Raw genomic sequence first — 19,302 nt, 5'->3', positions numbered from 1 at the left:
AGCAATCAGACAAGAGAAAGAAAGGGCATCCAATTTGGAAAGGAAAAAGTCAAAGTATCCTTGTCTGCAGGTAATATGATCTTATATTTGGAAAAAATTAGACTCTACCAAAAAAACTATTAGAATAAACAAATTCAGTAAGGTTGTAGGATACACAATCAATATACAAAAATCAGTAGCATTTCTACTTGTCAAGAGCAAACAATGAGAAGAAGCAATCAAGAAGGTAATTCCATTACAATAGCTACAAATACAGTGAGATAAATAAACTTAAAGAAATGAAAGATCTCCAGAGTGAATAGAACATTGATGCAAGAAACTGAAAAAGACACACACAAAAACTGAAATATATTCCATGTTCATGGATTGAAAGATTCAACATTGGATTTTTGTTGTTTTGTTTAAATTATACCTTTGATCCTAAGACAAACCAAGCAGTTAAATAATTTCAAAAAAGTAAACAACAGACATTATCCTCAAGTTATCAAGGCGTCTACAAGGTACCTTTACCCCCAAACCCTATATAGTATACAGTTACACAGGTGAGAACCAAATTCAGGTTTCCAACAAAAATTATAAAATGATATTCAGCAAAAGCTGCAATTCTCTATAGCAGCTCATGAGATTACTCTGGATTCCTCTGCAATTGCTATCAAGACTGTGAGCCTCTCACATTCTACTTGGCTAACAGGCTAGGTCCAAGGAAGTGAGAGTCAACAGTCACTCAACACTTCATTGTGTCACTTCATATATACTACTATGTCTCCTTGCTTTTCAACAATTTCTTCTAGGTTTCAAATAGTTCTGAATCCAGTTTCCAAGGTAATACTGCTGGGTTATGTATAGATTTTTCCCTCTTCAAGTACATCAGGATATGATTTAGCTTTATTAAATTTCCAGATTTTCACTGTGTAAATGAGCAGACACATCAGAAAACAGATCAGCTCCAGAGCCAGGATGTCCAGAAGGAGATCAAGATATAATCTGATCTGCTGGGTTCCAGGAAGGAATTGCTGCAACACAGTATGAAGATAATTATTGTTACCAGTGGAGTGTATCATTAATGCAAATTTCTTGAGATGCCTTATACATCAGTAGATCAAGTTATAGCCTCGATTGCTGACTTTGCTGTGGTGATACTGGATGTACCATTCAAGATGTAAATGGAATATCCACCACAAAATAACTTTCCCAAGGATTACGACCATTTGAACTTTAAGAGGGTTGGTGTAGTATCCTGGGCACCTGTCTTCATTTAGATTAGGGTAAGAACAAACCACATCTGTTAAAAACGCTAAAAGTAACACAACATGAATAAACAAGAGAAGACTTTCTATGACGACTGTAGGAAAAAGAATCAGGGTCTAAAATGAGCTTCTAGTGAATAATGTTAAGAGAAGCTGGGTATCCAGAGCTGGGTCATCTTCAATACTTTGAGTGATACCCAAGAAACCCCTTACATTTTTAACCAATTTTGCTTTAAATGTATGAGTCTCAAATCAACTTCCAGGTCTCACAGTTTTTCATTTTCTCAACCCCTCCATCCTTCCCCCAATGTCATTTTCCAAAGCTGGAGGCAAAAGCTTTAGCCAACCTGGCCTCTCCACCTGTCAGAATTGATATTGTTAAAATGTCCATACTACCCAAAGCAATCTACAGATTCAATGCAATCCCTATTAAAACACAATGATGGCCAGGCAAGGTGGTTTATGCCTGTAATTCCAGCACTTTGGGAGGCCAAGGCGGGTGGATCATGAGGTCAAGAGATGGAGATCATCCTGGCCAACATGGTGAAACCCCGCCTTTACTAAAAATACAAAAATTAGCTGGCTGTAATGGCACACACCTGTAGTCCTAGCTACTCAGGAGACTGAGGCAGGAGAATCGCTTGAACCTGGGAGGCAGAGGTTGCAGTGAGTGGATATTGCACCACTGCACTCCAGCCTGGTGACAGACCAAGATTCTGTCTTTAAAAAAAAAAAAAAAAAAAAAAAAAAAAACGCATTCTTCACAGAAATCCTAAAATTTACATGAAACCACAAAAGACCCAGAATAGCCCAGGCAACCCAAAGCAAAAAGAACAAAACTGGAGGAATCACATTACCTGACTTCAAATTATACTACAGATCTTCTAAAACAGCCTACCAAAACAAAAACAAATCATAGTACAGAGCTATAGTAACCAAAACAGCATGGTACTGGCATAACAACAGACACACAGGCTGGGCGCAGTGGCTCACGCCTGTAGTCTCAGCACTTGGGAGGCAGATACAGGTGCATTATGAAGTCAGGAGATCAAGACCATCCTGGCTAACACGGTGAAACCCCGTCTCGACTAAAAATACAAAAAATTAGCCAGGTGTAGTAGTGGGCGCCTGTAGTCCCAGCTACTCAGGAGGCTGAGGCAGGAGAATGGCATGAACCCAGGAGGCAGAGATTGCTGTGAGCCAAGATCACGCCACTGCACTTTAGCCTGGGCAACAGAGCGAGACTCCGTCTCAAAAAAAAAAAAAAGAAAGAAAGAAAATAGACACATGGACAAATGGAATCAAATAGAAAACCCAGAAATAAATCCATACATCTACAGTGAGCTCATTTTTGACAAAGGGGCCCAGAACATACATTGGGTAAAGAGCAGTCTCTCCAATAAATGGTACTGTGAAAACTGGATATGCATATGCAGAAGAATAAAACTAGACCCGTATCTCTTACCATATACAAAATTCAAGTCAAAATAGATTAAAGGCTTAAATCTAAGACCTCAAACTATGAAACTACTAAAAGAAAACATTGGGGAAACTCTGCCCAGGCAAAAATTTCTTGAGCAGTACCCCACGAACACAGGCAACCAAAGCAAAAATGGACAAATGGGATCACATCAAGTTATAAAGCTTTGGCACAAAAAAGGAAACAATCAACAAAGTAAAGAGACAACCCATAAAATGAGATAAGATATTTACAAACTCTCCATCTGACAGGGGATTAATAACCAGAATATATAATGAGCTCAAACAACTCCATAGGAAAAAATATAATAACCTGATTTTAAAATGGGCAAAAGATCTAATCAGACATTTCTCCAAAGAAATCATACAGATGGCAAACAGGTATATGAAAAGGTGCTCAACATCAGTGATTATCAGAGAAATGCAAATTAAAACTACAATAAGATATCATCTCACTCCAGTTAAAATGGTTTTTAAGCAAAAGACACAAAATAACAAATGCCAGCATGGATGTGGAGAAGAGGGAACCCTTGGACACTGTTGGTGGGAATGCAAATTAGTGCAACCACTATGAAGAACAGTATGGAGATTCCTCAAAAAAACTAAAAATAGACCTACCATATGATCCAGCAATCTCACCGCTAGGTATATACCCAAAAGGAAGGAAATAATTATACTGAAGAGATACCTGCATGGCCATGTTTATTGTGGTGCTATTCACAATAGCCAACATTTGGAAGCTACCTAAGTGTCCATCAACAGGGGAACGCATAAAGACAACGTGGTACATATACACAATGGAGTACTATATTCAGCAATAAAAACGAATGAGGTCCTGTCATCTGCAACAACATGGATGGAACTAGAGGACGTTATGTTAAGTGAAATAAGCCAGGCACAGAAAGACAAACTTCTCACATTCTCACTCTTATGGGAGCTAAAAATTAAAACAACTGAACTCACGGAGATAGAGAGTAGAATGATGATTACTAGAAACTGGGAAGAGGTTGGTGCAGAGGGCCACAGAATTGAGATGGTTAATGGGTACAAATATACAGTTAGAATGAATAAGATCTAGTATTTGATAACACAACAGGGTGATTACAGTCAACAATAATTTATCACACATTTTAAAATAACTAATAGTAAAATTGGAATGTTTGTAACATAAAGAAATGATAAACGTTTGAGGTGATGGAAACTTCATTTACCCTGATGAGATTATTATACTTTGTATGCCCATATCAAAATATCCCATGTACCCCATAAATATATCCACCTACTATTATATGTACCCATACAAATTAAAAAAATCAGTGAAGTAGAAAACCAAAAGGCAACAAAAAAGTCAATGAAAATAAAAACTGATTATTTGAAAAACCAATAAAATCGGTAAATCTCTAGCCAGGCTGAAGAGGAAAGAGAGAAAATACAAACTACCAATATCAGCAAACAGAGATGCAACATTACTACAGATTCTACAGATATCATAAGGGAATATTATAAACAACTTTATGCTATAAGTGCACCAACTCCTTGAAAGACACAAATGAGCTCTCTCCAGAAGGAAAAGATAACCTGAATGGCCTAGTATCTATTAAATAAACTGAATCTGTTCAGCAAAAAACAAACAAAAACTCAAGGCCCAGATAGCTTTACTGGGGAAATCTACCAAACAATTAAGGAATAGTATCAGTTCTATACAAACTCCTCCAGAAATTGAGGGGAAAAAAATAGTGGGGAAGAGGGGAATGGGGAGGAGAATACTACCTAATTCATTTTGTGAGCCTAAAACTATTCTGATACCAAACCAGACAAAGATATCACAAGAAATGAAACCTACAGTTTAATACCCTTCATGAAAATATGTAAAATTATAGCAAATCAAATTCAAATACATATATAAAAGGGTAATACATCATGACCAAGTGTAGTTTCTCCCAGGAATGCAAAGTTTAATGTGTGAAAAACAATGCAGTTTAATATATTAAAGAATTTAAAAAACGACCGGGTGCAGTGGCTCACGCCTGTAATCCCAGCACTTTGGGAGGCCAAGGCGAGCAGATCACCTGAGGTCGGGAGTTCGAGAACAGCCTGACCAAGATGGAGAAATCTCATCTCTACCAAAAACACAAAATTAGGGGGCCGCGGTGGTACATGCCTGTAATCACAGCTACTCAGGAGGCTGAGGCAGGAGAATCGCTTGAACCCAGGAGGTGGAGGTTGCAGTGAGCCGAGATCACACCACTGCATTCCAGCCTGGGCAACACGAGCGAAACTCTGTCTCAAAAAACAAACAAAAAATAATAATTCAAAAACTATAAGATCATCTCGAAAGATGCAAAAAAGCATTTGATAAAATTCAACATACATTTCTGATGAAAATTCTCAGCAAACTAGCAACAAAGGAAATTTTCTCAACCTGATAAAAGGTATCTGTAAGACTTTTACATACAAGATAAAGTCTGAACCTTTTCTCCCTTAGTATCAGGAACAAGACAAGCAAGTCCACTTTCACCACTTCCATTTTACTAGATTCTACTCAGTGCAATAAAATAAGAAAAAGGAAATAAAAGGTATTCACATTGGAAAAAAAGCAAAAATTGCCTTTATTCGAGGATGGTAATTGTCTAGGTAGGAGATCTGATAGAATCCACGAAAAAAGCGATGAAAACAAATAAGTGAGGTTAACTAAGTTGCAAGATGTAAGTGTGCAGCAACCTATGGTACTTCTACATACCGGTAATAATCAGAAATTAAAATTTTAAAAACATCTTTTACAATAGCATTAAAAAGTAAAATCTTATGGAAAAATCTAACAAAAAATAAGCAAGGCCCATACACTGAAAACTATAAAATACTGCCAAGCAAAATTAAATAAGATCTAAATAATTGGAGAGATATATTTTGTTCAGATTGGAAGACTCTATTAATAAAGATGTCAATTATCTCTCAAATGGATCTACAGACTCAAAGTATTCCCCATTGAAATCTAAGATTAGTTGTAGAAACTGACAAAGCGATTCTAAAATTCATATGAAAATTCAAGTAACCTAGAATAGCCATAACAGTTTTGAAAAAAATAACAAAGTTGGAAGACTTACACTACCTTACTTCCAGACTTATTAAGAAGCTACAGTAATAAAGACTGTACAATACTGGCATAAAGGCAGAGAAACAGGTCAATGGAACATAATAAATTTCAGAAGTGCTCCCTCCTGGACATATATGGTCAATTTACTTTTTTACAAAGGTGCAAAAGGAGAAAGACTAATATTTCCAAGAAATGGTTCTCAGGCCGGGCACAGTAGCTCACACCTGTAATTCCAGCACTTTGGGATGCCAAGGCACGTGGATCACCTGAGGTCGGGAGTTCAAGACCAGCCTGGCCAACATGGTGAAACCCCATCTCTACTAAAAATACAAAAATTAGCCAGGCATGGTGGCGCATGCCTGTAATTCCAGCTACTCAGGAGGCTGAGGCACAACATGAGAATCACTTGAACCAGATTGGGAGGTAGGGTATGCAGTGAGCCAAGATCACACCACTGCACTCCAGCCTGGGTGATAGAGTAAGACTCTGTTTCAAAAAAACAAAAATATTGTTCTCAAAGGATCAAATATATCCATATGCAAAAAATAATAATAATAATAACTTTGATCCATTCCTTGTATTATATATAAAATACAACTCAAAATTGATCATGGACTTAAATATAAAACATATCTCTGTAAAACTTTTAGGAAACAACATAGAAAATCTTCAGGATCTAGGGTTAGGCAAATTGTACTTAGACTGGCTAAAAACACAGTACATAAAAAAAATTAATAAATTGAACCTCTTCAAAATTAACTTTTCTTCTATGAAAGACCATGTGAAGAGGATGTAAAGATAAGCTACAAAGTAGGAAAAAGTATTTGCACATATCTGACAAACGACTAGTATCTAGAATATATAAAGCACTTTCAAAACTCAACAGTAAAAAACAAAATCCATTTAGAAAATGAAACATGAACAGACATTTCACTGAAGAAGATATACAGAGTGAAAACTGGCACATGAAAAGATGTTCAACACCATAAACCACTAGGAGAATCCAAATGGAAACCAATATCACTATTACAACACATCTAACATGACTAAAATAAAAAACAGTCACACCACCAAATGCTGGCAAAGAAATGGAGAAACTAAATGGCTCACATCATTATTAGATATATAAAATGGTACAACCACTTTGGAAAAGTTTGGCACTTTTTTTATGGATCTCAGCATGCAATCGCCATACAACCCAAACTGCACTACTGGGCACTTATCAGAGAAATAAAAACTTACATCCACACAAAAATCTATACAAAAATGTAACAGCAGCTTTATTTTTAATACTAAACAACTACAAACAGTTCAGAGGTCCTTCAACAGGTGAATGGTTAAACAAACTATGGTACAAACATATCACAAAATTCTATTTAATAAAAAGAAAAGAACTATTAACAGACGCAACAACTTGGATGTGTCTTGAAGGAATTACACTGAGTAAGGCCAATCCTAGAAGGTTGCATATTGCATGATTCTATTTATATAACATTTTTGAAATGGCAAAATTTTGGAAGTGAAAAACAGATTCGTGGATGCTATGGGTTAGGAATGGATGGGTGGAGTGGGACAGAGAAAAATGTGTGTGGTTTCAACAGGGCAACACAAGAGATTCTTGTGGTATATAACTGTTCCATATCTTGACTATGGTGGCAGATATATGTATCTTCACCTGTGATAAAATTGTATAAAAATACACACACACACACACACACATTACTGTACAAGCAAAACTGTAGAAGTCACAGTAAGATTGGTGGGTTGTATCAACATCAGTATATCGATTGTGACATTCATCTATAATGTTACAAGATGTTACCATTAGGAGAAACTGGATCAAGTGTCTATGTATTTGTTAATCTTTAATCATCCAACATACATTCAACTGTGATTCACACATTATAGTTTCTCTACGTATGTTCTGATTTATAGCTTTCCTTCCATCCCAAACATGCACCAAAAGGGTAAAGAAGCTATTATCTCAACCAAATGGTGTCAAAAAAAAATGACCATTATTTTTAACCTAACAACTCTTCAAAACAGAGGAGCAAAATACTAGAAATACTCAATGCCCCACATTGAGAAAAATGTACTATAATCATTCAGCAATAAATATATGTATACAGCAAATTGCATGGTACAACAAAATCTTAATAACCTAAAATCCTACAAAATATATTTCCCTTGGTTAATTGGAATTGTTTTTTGAGAAACTGCTGTTATGTGAAAAGACTGCATGGCAAAGAAATTCATCACAAATTTAAGAAAATGATTACTTCATTAAAATGATAATCCTCACTTTTTAAAATTTAAAAATTAAAACAGCACTATCCAACTGTACTTTCCATGATGCTGGAAACATTCTATAATCTGCATTATCCAACACATTAGCTCCTAGCCACAGTGGCTATTAAGCCTAGAAATATGGCTAGTGGAACTAAGAAAATGAACGTTTAAATTCAGTTAAATAGTCTCATGGCTAGTGACTTCCACATTGAACAGGACAAACCAAGAACTTACAGAGAAACTTAAAAAAACACATAGAGACAGCCAAAATGCAAAAATCATCATCATCAATATATTAGGTCAATATTTCTCAATCAGGACACTACTGGCATTTTGGGCAGAATAATTCATTGTGCAGAACTGTCCCAAAGAGAGTATTCTCTTCAAATGAAAAGGGTATTTTTTCCCAAGTTTAGTTTTATGCCTACTTTTGAAATTACAGAGTATTATTACAGTCAAAGAAGTTACTAGTTATTAAATTCATAGCAATAATGCATTTTGACCAGCAGAGGGCAGATATATGTTACAAAACCACCACTTGGTATATACCATATTCAAATATTTAAGAAGCCCAATTGTACTAAATCAAAAGACACTATTATATTCATTTACACAAAAAGAATTATACTTCTGTAAGATAAGAAAGCAAATGTGCTAAAAAAGAACATATTTTTTTCAAAAATACCCCGACAAGTCTCCCAGAAACCAATTTTTGTCAACTATATCAGTTTATTCAAGAGTTAACTATAATCCCTCAAACAAAACAAAGTAACTCTGACAAAAGTTCCATTAAGCCTTATTTCAAGGGCCATTTACACCTATATTAATAACATTCCTTCCGCTACAAAACAAATTCCAAACAATTTTCCTCACAGACCACATAAGCTGTCAGAATTCCAAGAGAAATTAAGCATTTGTTTCAAAAGTAAACTAAACACAGAAAACAAAACAAGCAATGAGACGTGGCAAAGGCATTTAAAATGGCAAAGGACTGCCTAGGAAGAGCATTAGAATACTAAAGATTCACTTTCTTAAATCTTACTGCACTGCATAGCAGGTAAAAAACAAGACTCTGAAGCAATTTGGGTTTAGCTTTACAACAGAAATTTTCATAAGAGCTTAGAAAATAGTTTTAATGTCTACCAAAAAATACAAAAATCAAATGGCCTTTTCTAGTTCCTTTGATCCTCTGTATTGCATTTAATTTTCCTAACCATATCCCCTACTTAAAACCCTGGCAGGGTGCAACGGCTCAGCCTATAATCCTAACACTTTGGGAGGCCACGGCAGGAGGATCACTTGAGGCCGAGAGTTCAAGACCAGCCTGGGCAACAGAGCAAGTAAGACTCTGTCTCTACAAAAAGAATGTCTTAAATGAGCTGGGCATGGTGGCGTACATCTGTAGTCCGAGATACCTAGGAGGCTGAGGTAAGAAGATCATTTGAGTCCAGGCGTTTGAGGCTGCAGTGAGCCATTGTGATGCCACTACACTCCAGCCTGGGTGACAAAGTAAGGCTCTGTGTCAAAAAAAAAACAACAACAAAAAACTCTTCTCCCAAGGCTTCTCTGTTCTGGTTTTCCTTGCAGTCTTCCTTCACAAAGAATGGGACAATTCTACTTCATCCCATCGCCTCTCTACAAAGTCTTCATCATTGACCCTCTGGTTAAAAGTGCTGACTCGAGTAATTGGACTTTAGGAAACACTTCTATGCAGATAACTCCCAAATCAACAATTGTCCCTTCGTCTATTTTCTCCCGGACATTTCTGCCCAGTACTTACACCTGCCTTCAGAAAGGTACGTACAAAGCACGTCCACTAAGTATATGCACAAACCTGTTTACCTGGTTGTTCCTACATGAAATAACTTTGCCATTCTCCTTTAAGTTTGATTCCACTCTTCCTCAAGAACTACCTCCTTTATTAAAAACCTTCCCCAACCCCCATTCTTGGTGATTTTTATTTTCTCTGAATTTATTTAACATCTAATGCTTGTGCTACCCTTTTCAGAATACACTCTGTGTTTATGGCCTGCCTCTTTAAAGTAAAGGCTCCTCAGGACAGGACAGGGTAGGGCTTCTGCTGTGCATCCCTCACTAATGTCTACTCTAGTGAACCAGCAGATAAAAAGTTAAAAAAAAAAAAAAAAAAAAAAAAAAAAACAAGTATTAACTACTTTATTTTCCTGAGGCTTCCATCAAGTATTTTTGCACTGGCCTAGTCTCAGAATCTGTTCAATTACATTTTTTACCAAACAAAATATAATTCACAAATGCTTCCTGCAAAGTCATAAAATGAATGAGTGCTCAAAAAAAACTAAGACCTGGCATAATTACCAAACACCTACTCATGTATCAAACCCTTACTTTGTGCCAGACATTACTTCACGAGCTCAGTTAATCCTCACAACCCTGTGACACAGGTATTACCATTCTACATGTAATGACACTGGGGCTCATAAAGTTTAAATACCACACTCCTACCACGAAGAAGGAAGGAGGGAGTGAAAGGAAAGAAAGAAATGAGAGCCAGCAGTGGGAGAGCTGAGCCTTCAAAACAGAGCAGTGAGCTTTCACAGCCCATGTTTTCCCTATCAAACTAGCCTGCCTCTCAAAGATAAGAGAAGAGCAGTGACTACCAACCCACAGACAACTGGAGGAAGAATACTACAGAGGAAATATTACCATATAACTACTGTGTTTTTACTTCACCATGTAAACTTGGGTAGAAGGAATAAAAATGTAAACAAGTTCAAAATACCATAAGGACACTGAAAAACTTAGAAAGTTCTTTAAGGAACTAATAAAATCTACACATGCAGCATTCATTCCCCTGAAAATTTTAAGTGTTAGCTGACTTTGGCAAAGAAGTTGAACTTTGGTGATCATTTAAGGATTTGGTGGTCATTAGTATGTTATAAAATAAAAGGAGAAATGAAGTCTAATTTTTAAGAATCTATAATCCTTGTTTCACCTGATGGTCTTAAAGTTTACCCCTTGTCAAATCTAAAATTTCTTTCTTTACCCAGGTGACTAAGAATCCTTAAAAAAAATCAGCGGCCGGGCGCGGTGGCTCAAGCCTGTAATCCCAGCACTTTGGGAGGCCGAGATGGGCAGATCACGAGGTCAGGAGATCGAGACCATCCTGGCTAACACGGTGAAACCCCGTCTCTACTAAAAAATACAAAAAACTAGCCGGGCGAGGTGGCGGGCGCCTGTAGTCCCAGCTACTCGGGAGGCTGAGGCAGGAGAAGGGCATAAACCCAGGAGGCGGAGCTCGCAGTGAGCCGAGATCTGGCCACTGCACTCCAGCCTGGGCGACACAGCGAGACTTCGTCTCAAAAAAAAAAAAAAAAAAAAAAAATCAGCTTAAATATTCAAAAATCTGATTAAGTACAGTAAAGCCTTCTTTATTTTGTTCACCCCTTCACCAATGCTCTAGTGCTTTCCATCTATCTGTACAATCTCTCAAACACAAAAATATTTACAAATACCTCTTATTTTCCACGCTATTTACAGATTTATATCAAGAGATAACCATTTGTTCCTAGTTAACATTGTAGATGACAACAAATATCATCCCAAATTTTGAAAACATGTTTACATTACTGCCAAATTTATGTTTGAATAAACTGGTTAAATAATAGATAATCCGGCCGGGCACGGTGGCTCAAGCCTATAATCCCAGCACTTTGGGAGGCTGAGACGGGCGGATCACGAGGTCAGGAGATCGAGACCATCCTGGCTAACATGGTGAAACCCCGTCTCTACTAAAAAAATACAAAAAACTAGCCGGGCGAGGTGGTGGGCGCCTGTAGTCCCAGCTACTCGGGAGGCTGAGGCAGGAGAATGGCGTGAACCCGGGAGGCGGAGCTTGCAGTGAGCTGAGATCCATCCAGCCACTGCACTCCAGCCTGGGCGACAGAGCGAGACTCCGTCTCAAAAAAAAAAAATAAATAAATAATAATAATAATAATAGATAATCCTTGCTCAGTCTGATAACTAATTATCTTCTTAATATACTGCCATTACATAGATAACAGTTTGATTAAGCATAAAAACCCACAATTTACCTCCCTTCTCACTGTGCACACGGACTGAATTTAAAGAGAATGAAAAGATTAAAAAGCTGGGTGCTGTCTTTTGTGAAGGTCAAGGGTAACACATTAATATGTGACCTGACAAAGTAACAGACAGATTTCCAGAAGACTTGGGTTCACTCCCATGTTCTCTCACCGTTCCATTGCTTTGAACAAGTCATTTAGCCTCTTTTATCTCTCTAGTATAGGAGACTCGAATAGATACCATACAGGTCTCTTCTATGTCTAAACTTTCAACAATTCCATAATTACTAAAAATATATATATAGATCAGAAACTGAAAATATCTTTCCAAAATGCTCAACCCACTTATTCACGGTCTTATGGGTGCAATATAGAGATGAATGGTACAGCCTACCAGGATACCCAGAAGAATGAATGTTGTCTGGAATTTTGTGTTCTCTTGGCCCAATGACTGGTCAAGAGAGAAATGTGAAAAGGGTGCCAATCCCACCCTCCCAAAATATAGGGGCAAATCCTAACAGAATAGAAATGACCAATGAGCACAATAAAAATGTTCAATATTCGCAGTGGCTCACGCCTGTAATCCCAACACTTTGGGAGGCCAAGGCGGGTGAATCACAAGGTCAGGAGTTCAAGACCAGCCTGATCAAGATGGTGAAACCCCATCTACTAAAAATACAAAAAACTTATCCAGGCATGGTGGCGGGCCCCTGTAATCCCAGCTTCTCGGGAGGCTAAGGCAGAGAACTGCTTGACCCCAGGAAGCGGAGGCTGCAGTAAGATGAGATCGTGCCACTGCACTCCAGCCTGGGTGAGAGAGTGAGAGTCCGTCTCAAAAAAAAAAAAAAAAAAAAAAAAGTTCAATTGTAAGAGTATCAAGAAAATGCAAAATAGTATAACATTTTCACCAACTGTATTAAGGAAGCCTTTTAAAAATACAAATGCCCAGTAACAGGCTGGGTACAATAAGTCAGCAACTCTTTTTTTGAGATGGAGTCTCACTCTGTCACCAGGCTGGAGTGCAGTGGCACGATCTCCAGTCTCTGCAACCTCTGCCTCCCAGGTACAAGTGATTCTCCTGCCTCAGCCTCCCGAGTAGCTGGGATTATAGGCATGTGTCACCAGGCCTGACTAATTTTTGTATTTTTAGTAGAGACAGGGTTTCACTATGTTGGCCAGGCTGGTTATGTACTCATGACCTCAAGTGATCCACCCACCTCGGCCTCCCAAAGTGCTAGGATTACAGGCATGAGCCACAGCACTCGCCTAGCCATTCTTTAGATAGTAGTGGTGGGAAAGTAAACTGGTCCCAACACTTCTGGCAATACAGATCAAACAGGTTTTAATCTGGTATACTCTTTAACATAGACCTTAGATTTTATTCTGAAGAAAAAAGTGTGCACACAAAGCTTTGTAGCAGCAGTATATGCAACCACAAAAGTTAGAAAACATACCAATCAGTGGAGAGGGATTATTTTTTACAAATTTTTAAAGTATTTTAAAACACTGACTATTAGCCAATATTCTGTGCAGAAGGCCGGGCATGTTGGCTCATGCCTGTAATCCCCAGCACTTGGGGAGGCCAAGGCAGGTGGATCACTTGAGGTCAGGAGTTCGAGACCAGCCTGGCCGATACAGCAAAACCCCGTCTCTACTAAAAATACAAAAGTTAGCTGGGTGTGGTGGTGGGCGCCTATAATCCCAGCTACCTGGGAGGCTGAGGCAAGAGAATCGCTTGAACCCAGGAGGCAGAGGTTGCAGTGAGCCAAGATAGCACCATTACACTCAAGCCTGAGTGAAGAGGAAGATTCCATCTCAAAAAAAAAAAAAAAAATTCTGTGCAAAGAATAACCTTAAATCCCCTATGATGTCCCACTATCCTTATTCTCAGCAAAAGACTTCATCAACTAATTGTCCCCTCACATTTCAGACCCATCTTACTCTCTTACAAATTGTTCCATAGTCTTCCTGATCTTTTTTCTCCTGTCAAAAGCTAACCATTTCATTTGTATTTTAAATTTTCTCTAAACCTTGCATTAACATACTACCTAAATACGCCACACTTGCTTCTTAGAGAGCTTGCTGCTCTTAGTCATGAAAAAGGAACCCCTACTGGTTATCCCTGCAGCCCTATTAGCACCTAATAGAAAATCCTGCACCTAGAGGCACCAAAAAACCTGATGTTCTAAAGATTCCATAAGCAACTTTAGAGCTGTGTATGAATAACACAAGTCCTCAAGAAAAAACATTAAACCACTGTTTTCCATAATGTTTTCAAAGCACTCATTAGTATTCTAATTGACTTGGCACACACACAAAAAAAACACACACAAAAAAAGGCACCAAAGATTTTTCATTCTTTAAACCAGTATCAAGAAGTGTATCACTTCTGCAAAGTCTTTACTCAGACCATTAAATTTATTTTCAAGGAAGACGAAAAAAACTTTAGGAGTGTATATGTTACAAAAATTCAAATAAAAGAATTGAGAAACTGCTACATAATCTACAGTAACTGTTAACATCAGCAAAAGAAGTAAACAACGTATTTGTCTTCTCCTTTGTTTGTTTGTTTTTGTTTTTGAGACAGGGTCTTACTCTGTTGCCCAGGTTGGAGTGCAGTGGCACAATCAGGCTCACTGTAGCCTTGACCTCTTCAGGAGATCCTCCTACCTTAGCCTCCCAAGTAGCTGGCACCACAGGCACGTGCTACCACACCCAGCTTTTTTTTTTTTTTTTTTACTTTTTTGTAGAGACAGAGTTTCACCATTTTGCCAAGGCTGGCCTCGAATTTCTGGGCTCAAGTGATCCAACTGCCTTGGCCTCCCAAAGTGCTGGGATTAGAGGTGTGAGCCACCATTCCTAGCCTATGCACTGTATTTTGTTTAAATAAACTCCCTCATCCCAATCCTTAGCAACCACTGACCTATTTTCTGTCCCTATAAGTTTTATCCCTTTATTTAATAGAACTCCATGTAATTATGGCTGGGTGCAGTGGCTGACGCCCGTAATCCCAGCACTGTGGGAGGCCAAGGCGGGTGGATCACCTGAGGTTAGGAGTTCGAGACGAGCCTGGCCAACACGGTGAAACCCTGTTTCTACTAAAAATACAAAAATTAGCTGGGTGTGGTGGCGCGTGCCTGTAATCCCAGCTACTCGAGAGGCTGAGGTAGGAAAATCACTTGAACCCGAGAGGTGGAGGCTGCAGTGAGCCGAGATCACACCACTGCACTCCAGCCTGGGAGACACAGTGAGACTCCATCTCAAAAACAAACAAACAAAAAAAAAAAAAACAAGAAAACCATGTATTTGTAATCTGTACTATATAGTCTTTTGTGTATGGATTCTTTTGCTAAACAGAATGTTTTTATGACTCATCCACTAGTTCATCGCTTTGTATTGCAAAATATTATTCCACTGTACAAATGTACTATTTTCTTTATTCATTCATCAACTGATAGACATTTGAATTGTTTCCAGTGTTTGGCTATTACGAATAAAGCTGCTGTGAACATTCAAGTGCTTGTTTTAACTTTGTCTTACTATTAAGTTGCATTATTTCTTTAGATATTCTGAATAAAGGTCCTTACCAGATACAATATTTTTCCCAGCCAGTCTATGACTTTTAAGCGTCTCTTGAAAAGCAAAAGTTTTTAATTTTGATGAAGTTCATTTTCTCAATTTTAACTTTATGGAATATAATTTTGTGTCCCATCCAAGAATCCTTTGCTTAATTCAAGGTCCCAGAGATTTTCCCCCATATTTTCTTCTAGCAGTTTTATAGTTTTAGCTCTTACATTTAGTTTTATGATCCATCTCAAATTAGTTTTTGTGAATGGCATGAGGTAAGATTCAAGGTATTATACATTCTGTTGTTGTTGAAAAAATTATCCTTTCTCTCCTACCTTGGCACTTCTGTTAAAACTGACCATAATATGTGAGTCTATTTCTGGACCATGTATTATGTTCCACAGATCTATGTCTGCCCTTACACCAATACCACATTGTTTTGATAACTGTAGCTTTTTAACAACTGTTAAAGTCAGGTTGTGTAAGACTTCAAACATTCTTTTTCTTCTTCAATGCTTTGATTTTGGAAGGTCCCTTGCATTTCATTAAAAATTTTAGAATCAGCTTGTCAGCTGCAACAAAAAAAGGCTTCTGAGATTCTGACTGGAATAATATTGAATCCAGAGATTAATTTGGAGGGAAATTACATCTTAAAAATATTGAGTCTTCTAATCCATGAGCATATCTCTGATATCTCTCTCCACTTCTTTAGGTACAGTATTCATTAATTTCTCTCAGCAATCTTCTGTAATTCTCGGTATACAGGTCTTGCACATATTTTGTTAAATTTATCCCACAGTTTTCATACTGTTATGCTATTGTAAATCGTAATTTTTATTTCAACTTCCAATTACTTGTTGCTAGTATATGAGTTACTTTTTCTATAGTCACTTTATTTCTGTAAACTTAATAAACTCAATTATTCATTCTAATCCCTTTTCTGTAAGTTTCTTAGGATTTCCTACATAAATGATAACATTGCAAAGAGATCATTAAATGACTCTTGCATGCATGTATTTTTAAATAGGTCCTGTGAGAAAGGCTAATTTAAGTAGTACTTCATCAACCTATACCATCTTAAATACATCCAACTCAGTATCACTTATAAAAATCTAGATTCTGGCCAGGCACGGTGGCTCAAGCCTGTAATCCCAGCACTTTGGGAGGCCAAGGCGGGTGAATCACTCGAGCTCAGGGGTTCGAGACCAGCCTGGCCAACATAGCAAAACCCTGTCTCTACCAAAAATACAAAAATTAGCCAGATGTGGTGGCACACACCTGTAAGCTACTCCAGAGGCTGAGACAGGACAATCCCTTGAACCTGGGAGGCGGTGGATGCAGTGAGCAGAGATCGTGCCAATGCACTCCAGCTTGGGTGACAGAGTAAGATTCTGCCTCAAGAAAACAAAAAACCAAACAAAAAATCTAGATTCTGTATACAATTTTTATCACAAATCCACTTTGGTAGGCAGAATAATGGCCCCCAAAGATGTCCTGTTCTATCCTTGGAATCTCTGTGAATAACTTAAGGACTCTGAGATGGCAGTTTTGTCCTGGATTACCTAGATAAACTCAATGTAATCACAGGGGTCATAAAAGTGCCAGAGAAGATGTAACAGTGAAAGTGGGGGGCAAGGAGGAGCAGAATCAAGGATGACACACTGCTAGTTTCAAAGATGGAGGAAGGAGCCATGAGCCAAGGAATGCAGGTGGCCTCTCCAAGCTGGAAAAGAAAACAGATTCTCCCCTAGAACCTCCAGAAGGAATGCAAGCCTGCTAACACCTTGCCTTTAGCTCAATCATACTCTTTTTGAACTGTGACCTCCAAACCTGCTAAAATGATAAAATTTGTTTTGTTTTAAGTCATTCAGTTTATGGGATTTTTTAATAGCAGCAATAGGAAATGAATATACTGGTGATGATCATTTCACTCAAACAATCTTCTGTTAATTTTTTTGTCACTGTGCACCATCATCACCCTACACCAAAAGCAACTTCCAAGAGTAGAAATGCATGAACTAAATAACACCTAGACTAAACCATAATTTTTATGAATTTTCCTACAATGGAAGATAAATCTATCCCAAATATTATTTTCCAGAATTCCCCTTATTTTCTTAAGTTTAGGCTTGAGCTCATCACTGCTCAATGAAAGGCACTCTTTATAAAAGATCAATTAGCCAGACATGGTGACAAGCCTGTAGTCCCAGCTACTCGGGAGGCTGTGGCAGGCGGATCACTTGAGCCCAGGAGTTAGAGGCCACAGTGGGCTATGATCACGCCACTGCACCCCAGCCTAGGCAACAGCATGAGACCCTGTCTCTATAAAAAGGAAAAAATAAATAAATAAAATAAAGTTTAGTGATGAGATAAAAATCCCCATTTGTTTAAATTGGTATTTTGAAGTTATGGTGGTTCTGCATTTAAATGCAAGGAGGAAAACTAAAATGAAGATATTGCCCACATTTGAACATATTTGGCAATAATCTGAGAAAAACCTTAAGTTAGCTGAAGGAGACAGTCTTCCCAACAACAATCTCTTACTTCACAAAATTTCTACAACAAAAACAGGTGTTTTATCTAGCATTACCATCAAACATAGTTAACAGCACAGGCTACATCTCCTGGGCTGAAATACTGACTCCACAGTTCAGATTCCCATCCCTATCTCATCTCAATAAAATCACAATTTTCCCAGGTTATAAAAGCCTCTAATGCTCATCCTTGCTCCTCCAGACTGTACGCTTATTAGCAGGCTAGGTTCTAGAGCCAGCAGAAATATACTGAGGCTCCAACATGTGCTGTATAATATACTGGAAGAAAATATATATTACCAATTATGCTTCGAGGTCCCCAAGACCAACCTCAGGTCCTGTCATTTGCTAAGAAGATTCAAAAGATTCAATATACCGTTGTACTCATCTTTATGATTTAATATAGCAAAAAGATACTAAGCACAATCAGCAAAGCAGAAAGGCACAAGAAGTCCAGGGGAAATTATAAGCAAGCATCCAGGTGCTCCCGTTCAGTGGAGTTGCAATAAGCACGCTTAATTCTCCCAGCAGTGAGCTGTGACAACACATGTAAAATAATGCCAACCAGGGAAGCTCATCAGAGACTCAGGGCCAAAGATTATTAGGGAGACTAGTCAAGTAGGTACCCCTGCCTGCCACATATGCCAATTCCAGAATCCCAGAAGAAAAGCAGATATTCAACATAAACCACATTCATTATACAAACAACTTAGGTACAATGACAGACTCTTATCACTTAGGGTGGTGGGATCATCCCCAAGATCCCCCTCAGATGTTAGCCAAACGCTGTGAGGCCTGCTTTGTTAACTCTTTTCTCCACACCAATGACTAATAGATCCTTCTGAGCATGAACCTTATCTAACTATTCCCTGCTAATCCCCAGCTCCTAAAAAAGTGCCAGTCACCCCAATCCAAGCTTTTTTTTCTGTTGCCTAGGCTGTAGTGCAATGGCATGATCTCAGTTCACTGTAAGCTCCGCATCCCGGTTTCAAGTGATTCTCCTGTCTCAGCCTCCCCAGTAGCTGGGATTA

The 19,302-nt window shown here is 38.2% G+C and overlaps 1 protein-coding gene and 1 pseudogene across 5 annotated transcripts in view; both read right to left on the bottom strand.

The window, feature by feature from the left end:
* SMAP1 (small ArfGAP 1) overlaps window positions 1-19,302 on the bottom strand; it is a 428,466-nt gene that overhangs the window by 164,856 nt on the left and 244,308 nt on the right. Inside the window, exon 1 of one of the 5 annotated variants that reach the window (XM_050789721.1) lies at window positions 17,016-17,908. The exons of the other annotated variants lie outside the window; for them this stretch is intronic. The gene's annotated coding sequence lies outside the window, so the exon portion shown is untranslated. Of the gene's footprint in view, window positions 1-17,015; window positions 17,909-19,302 lie in introns of those variants that run through there. 5 annotated transcript variants of the gene reach the window in all.
* Window positions 670-1,499, bottom strand: LOC126952231 (transmembrane protein 192-like; annotated as a pseudogene).

Source organism: Macaca thibetana, chromosome 4, assembly GCF_024542745.1.
Source record: "Macaca thibetana thibetana isolate TM-01 chromosome 4, ASM2454274v1, whole genome shotgun sequence".
Classification (NCBI taxonomy): Eukaryota; Metazoa; Chordata; class Mammalia; order Primates; family Cercopithecidae; genus Macaca; species Macaca thibetana.
The sequence above is the reverse complement of the archived record's forward strand: the minus strand, read 5'-3'. Positions and strand labels throughout refer to the sequence as shown.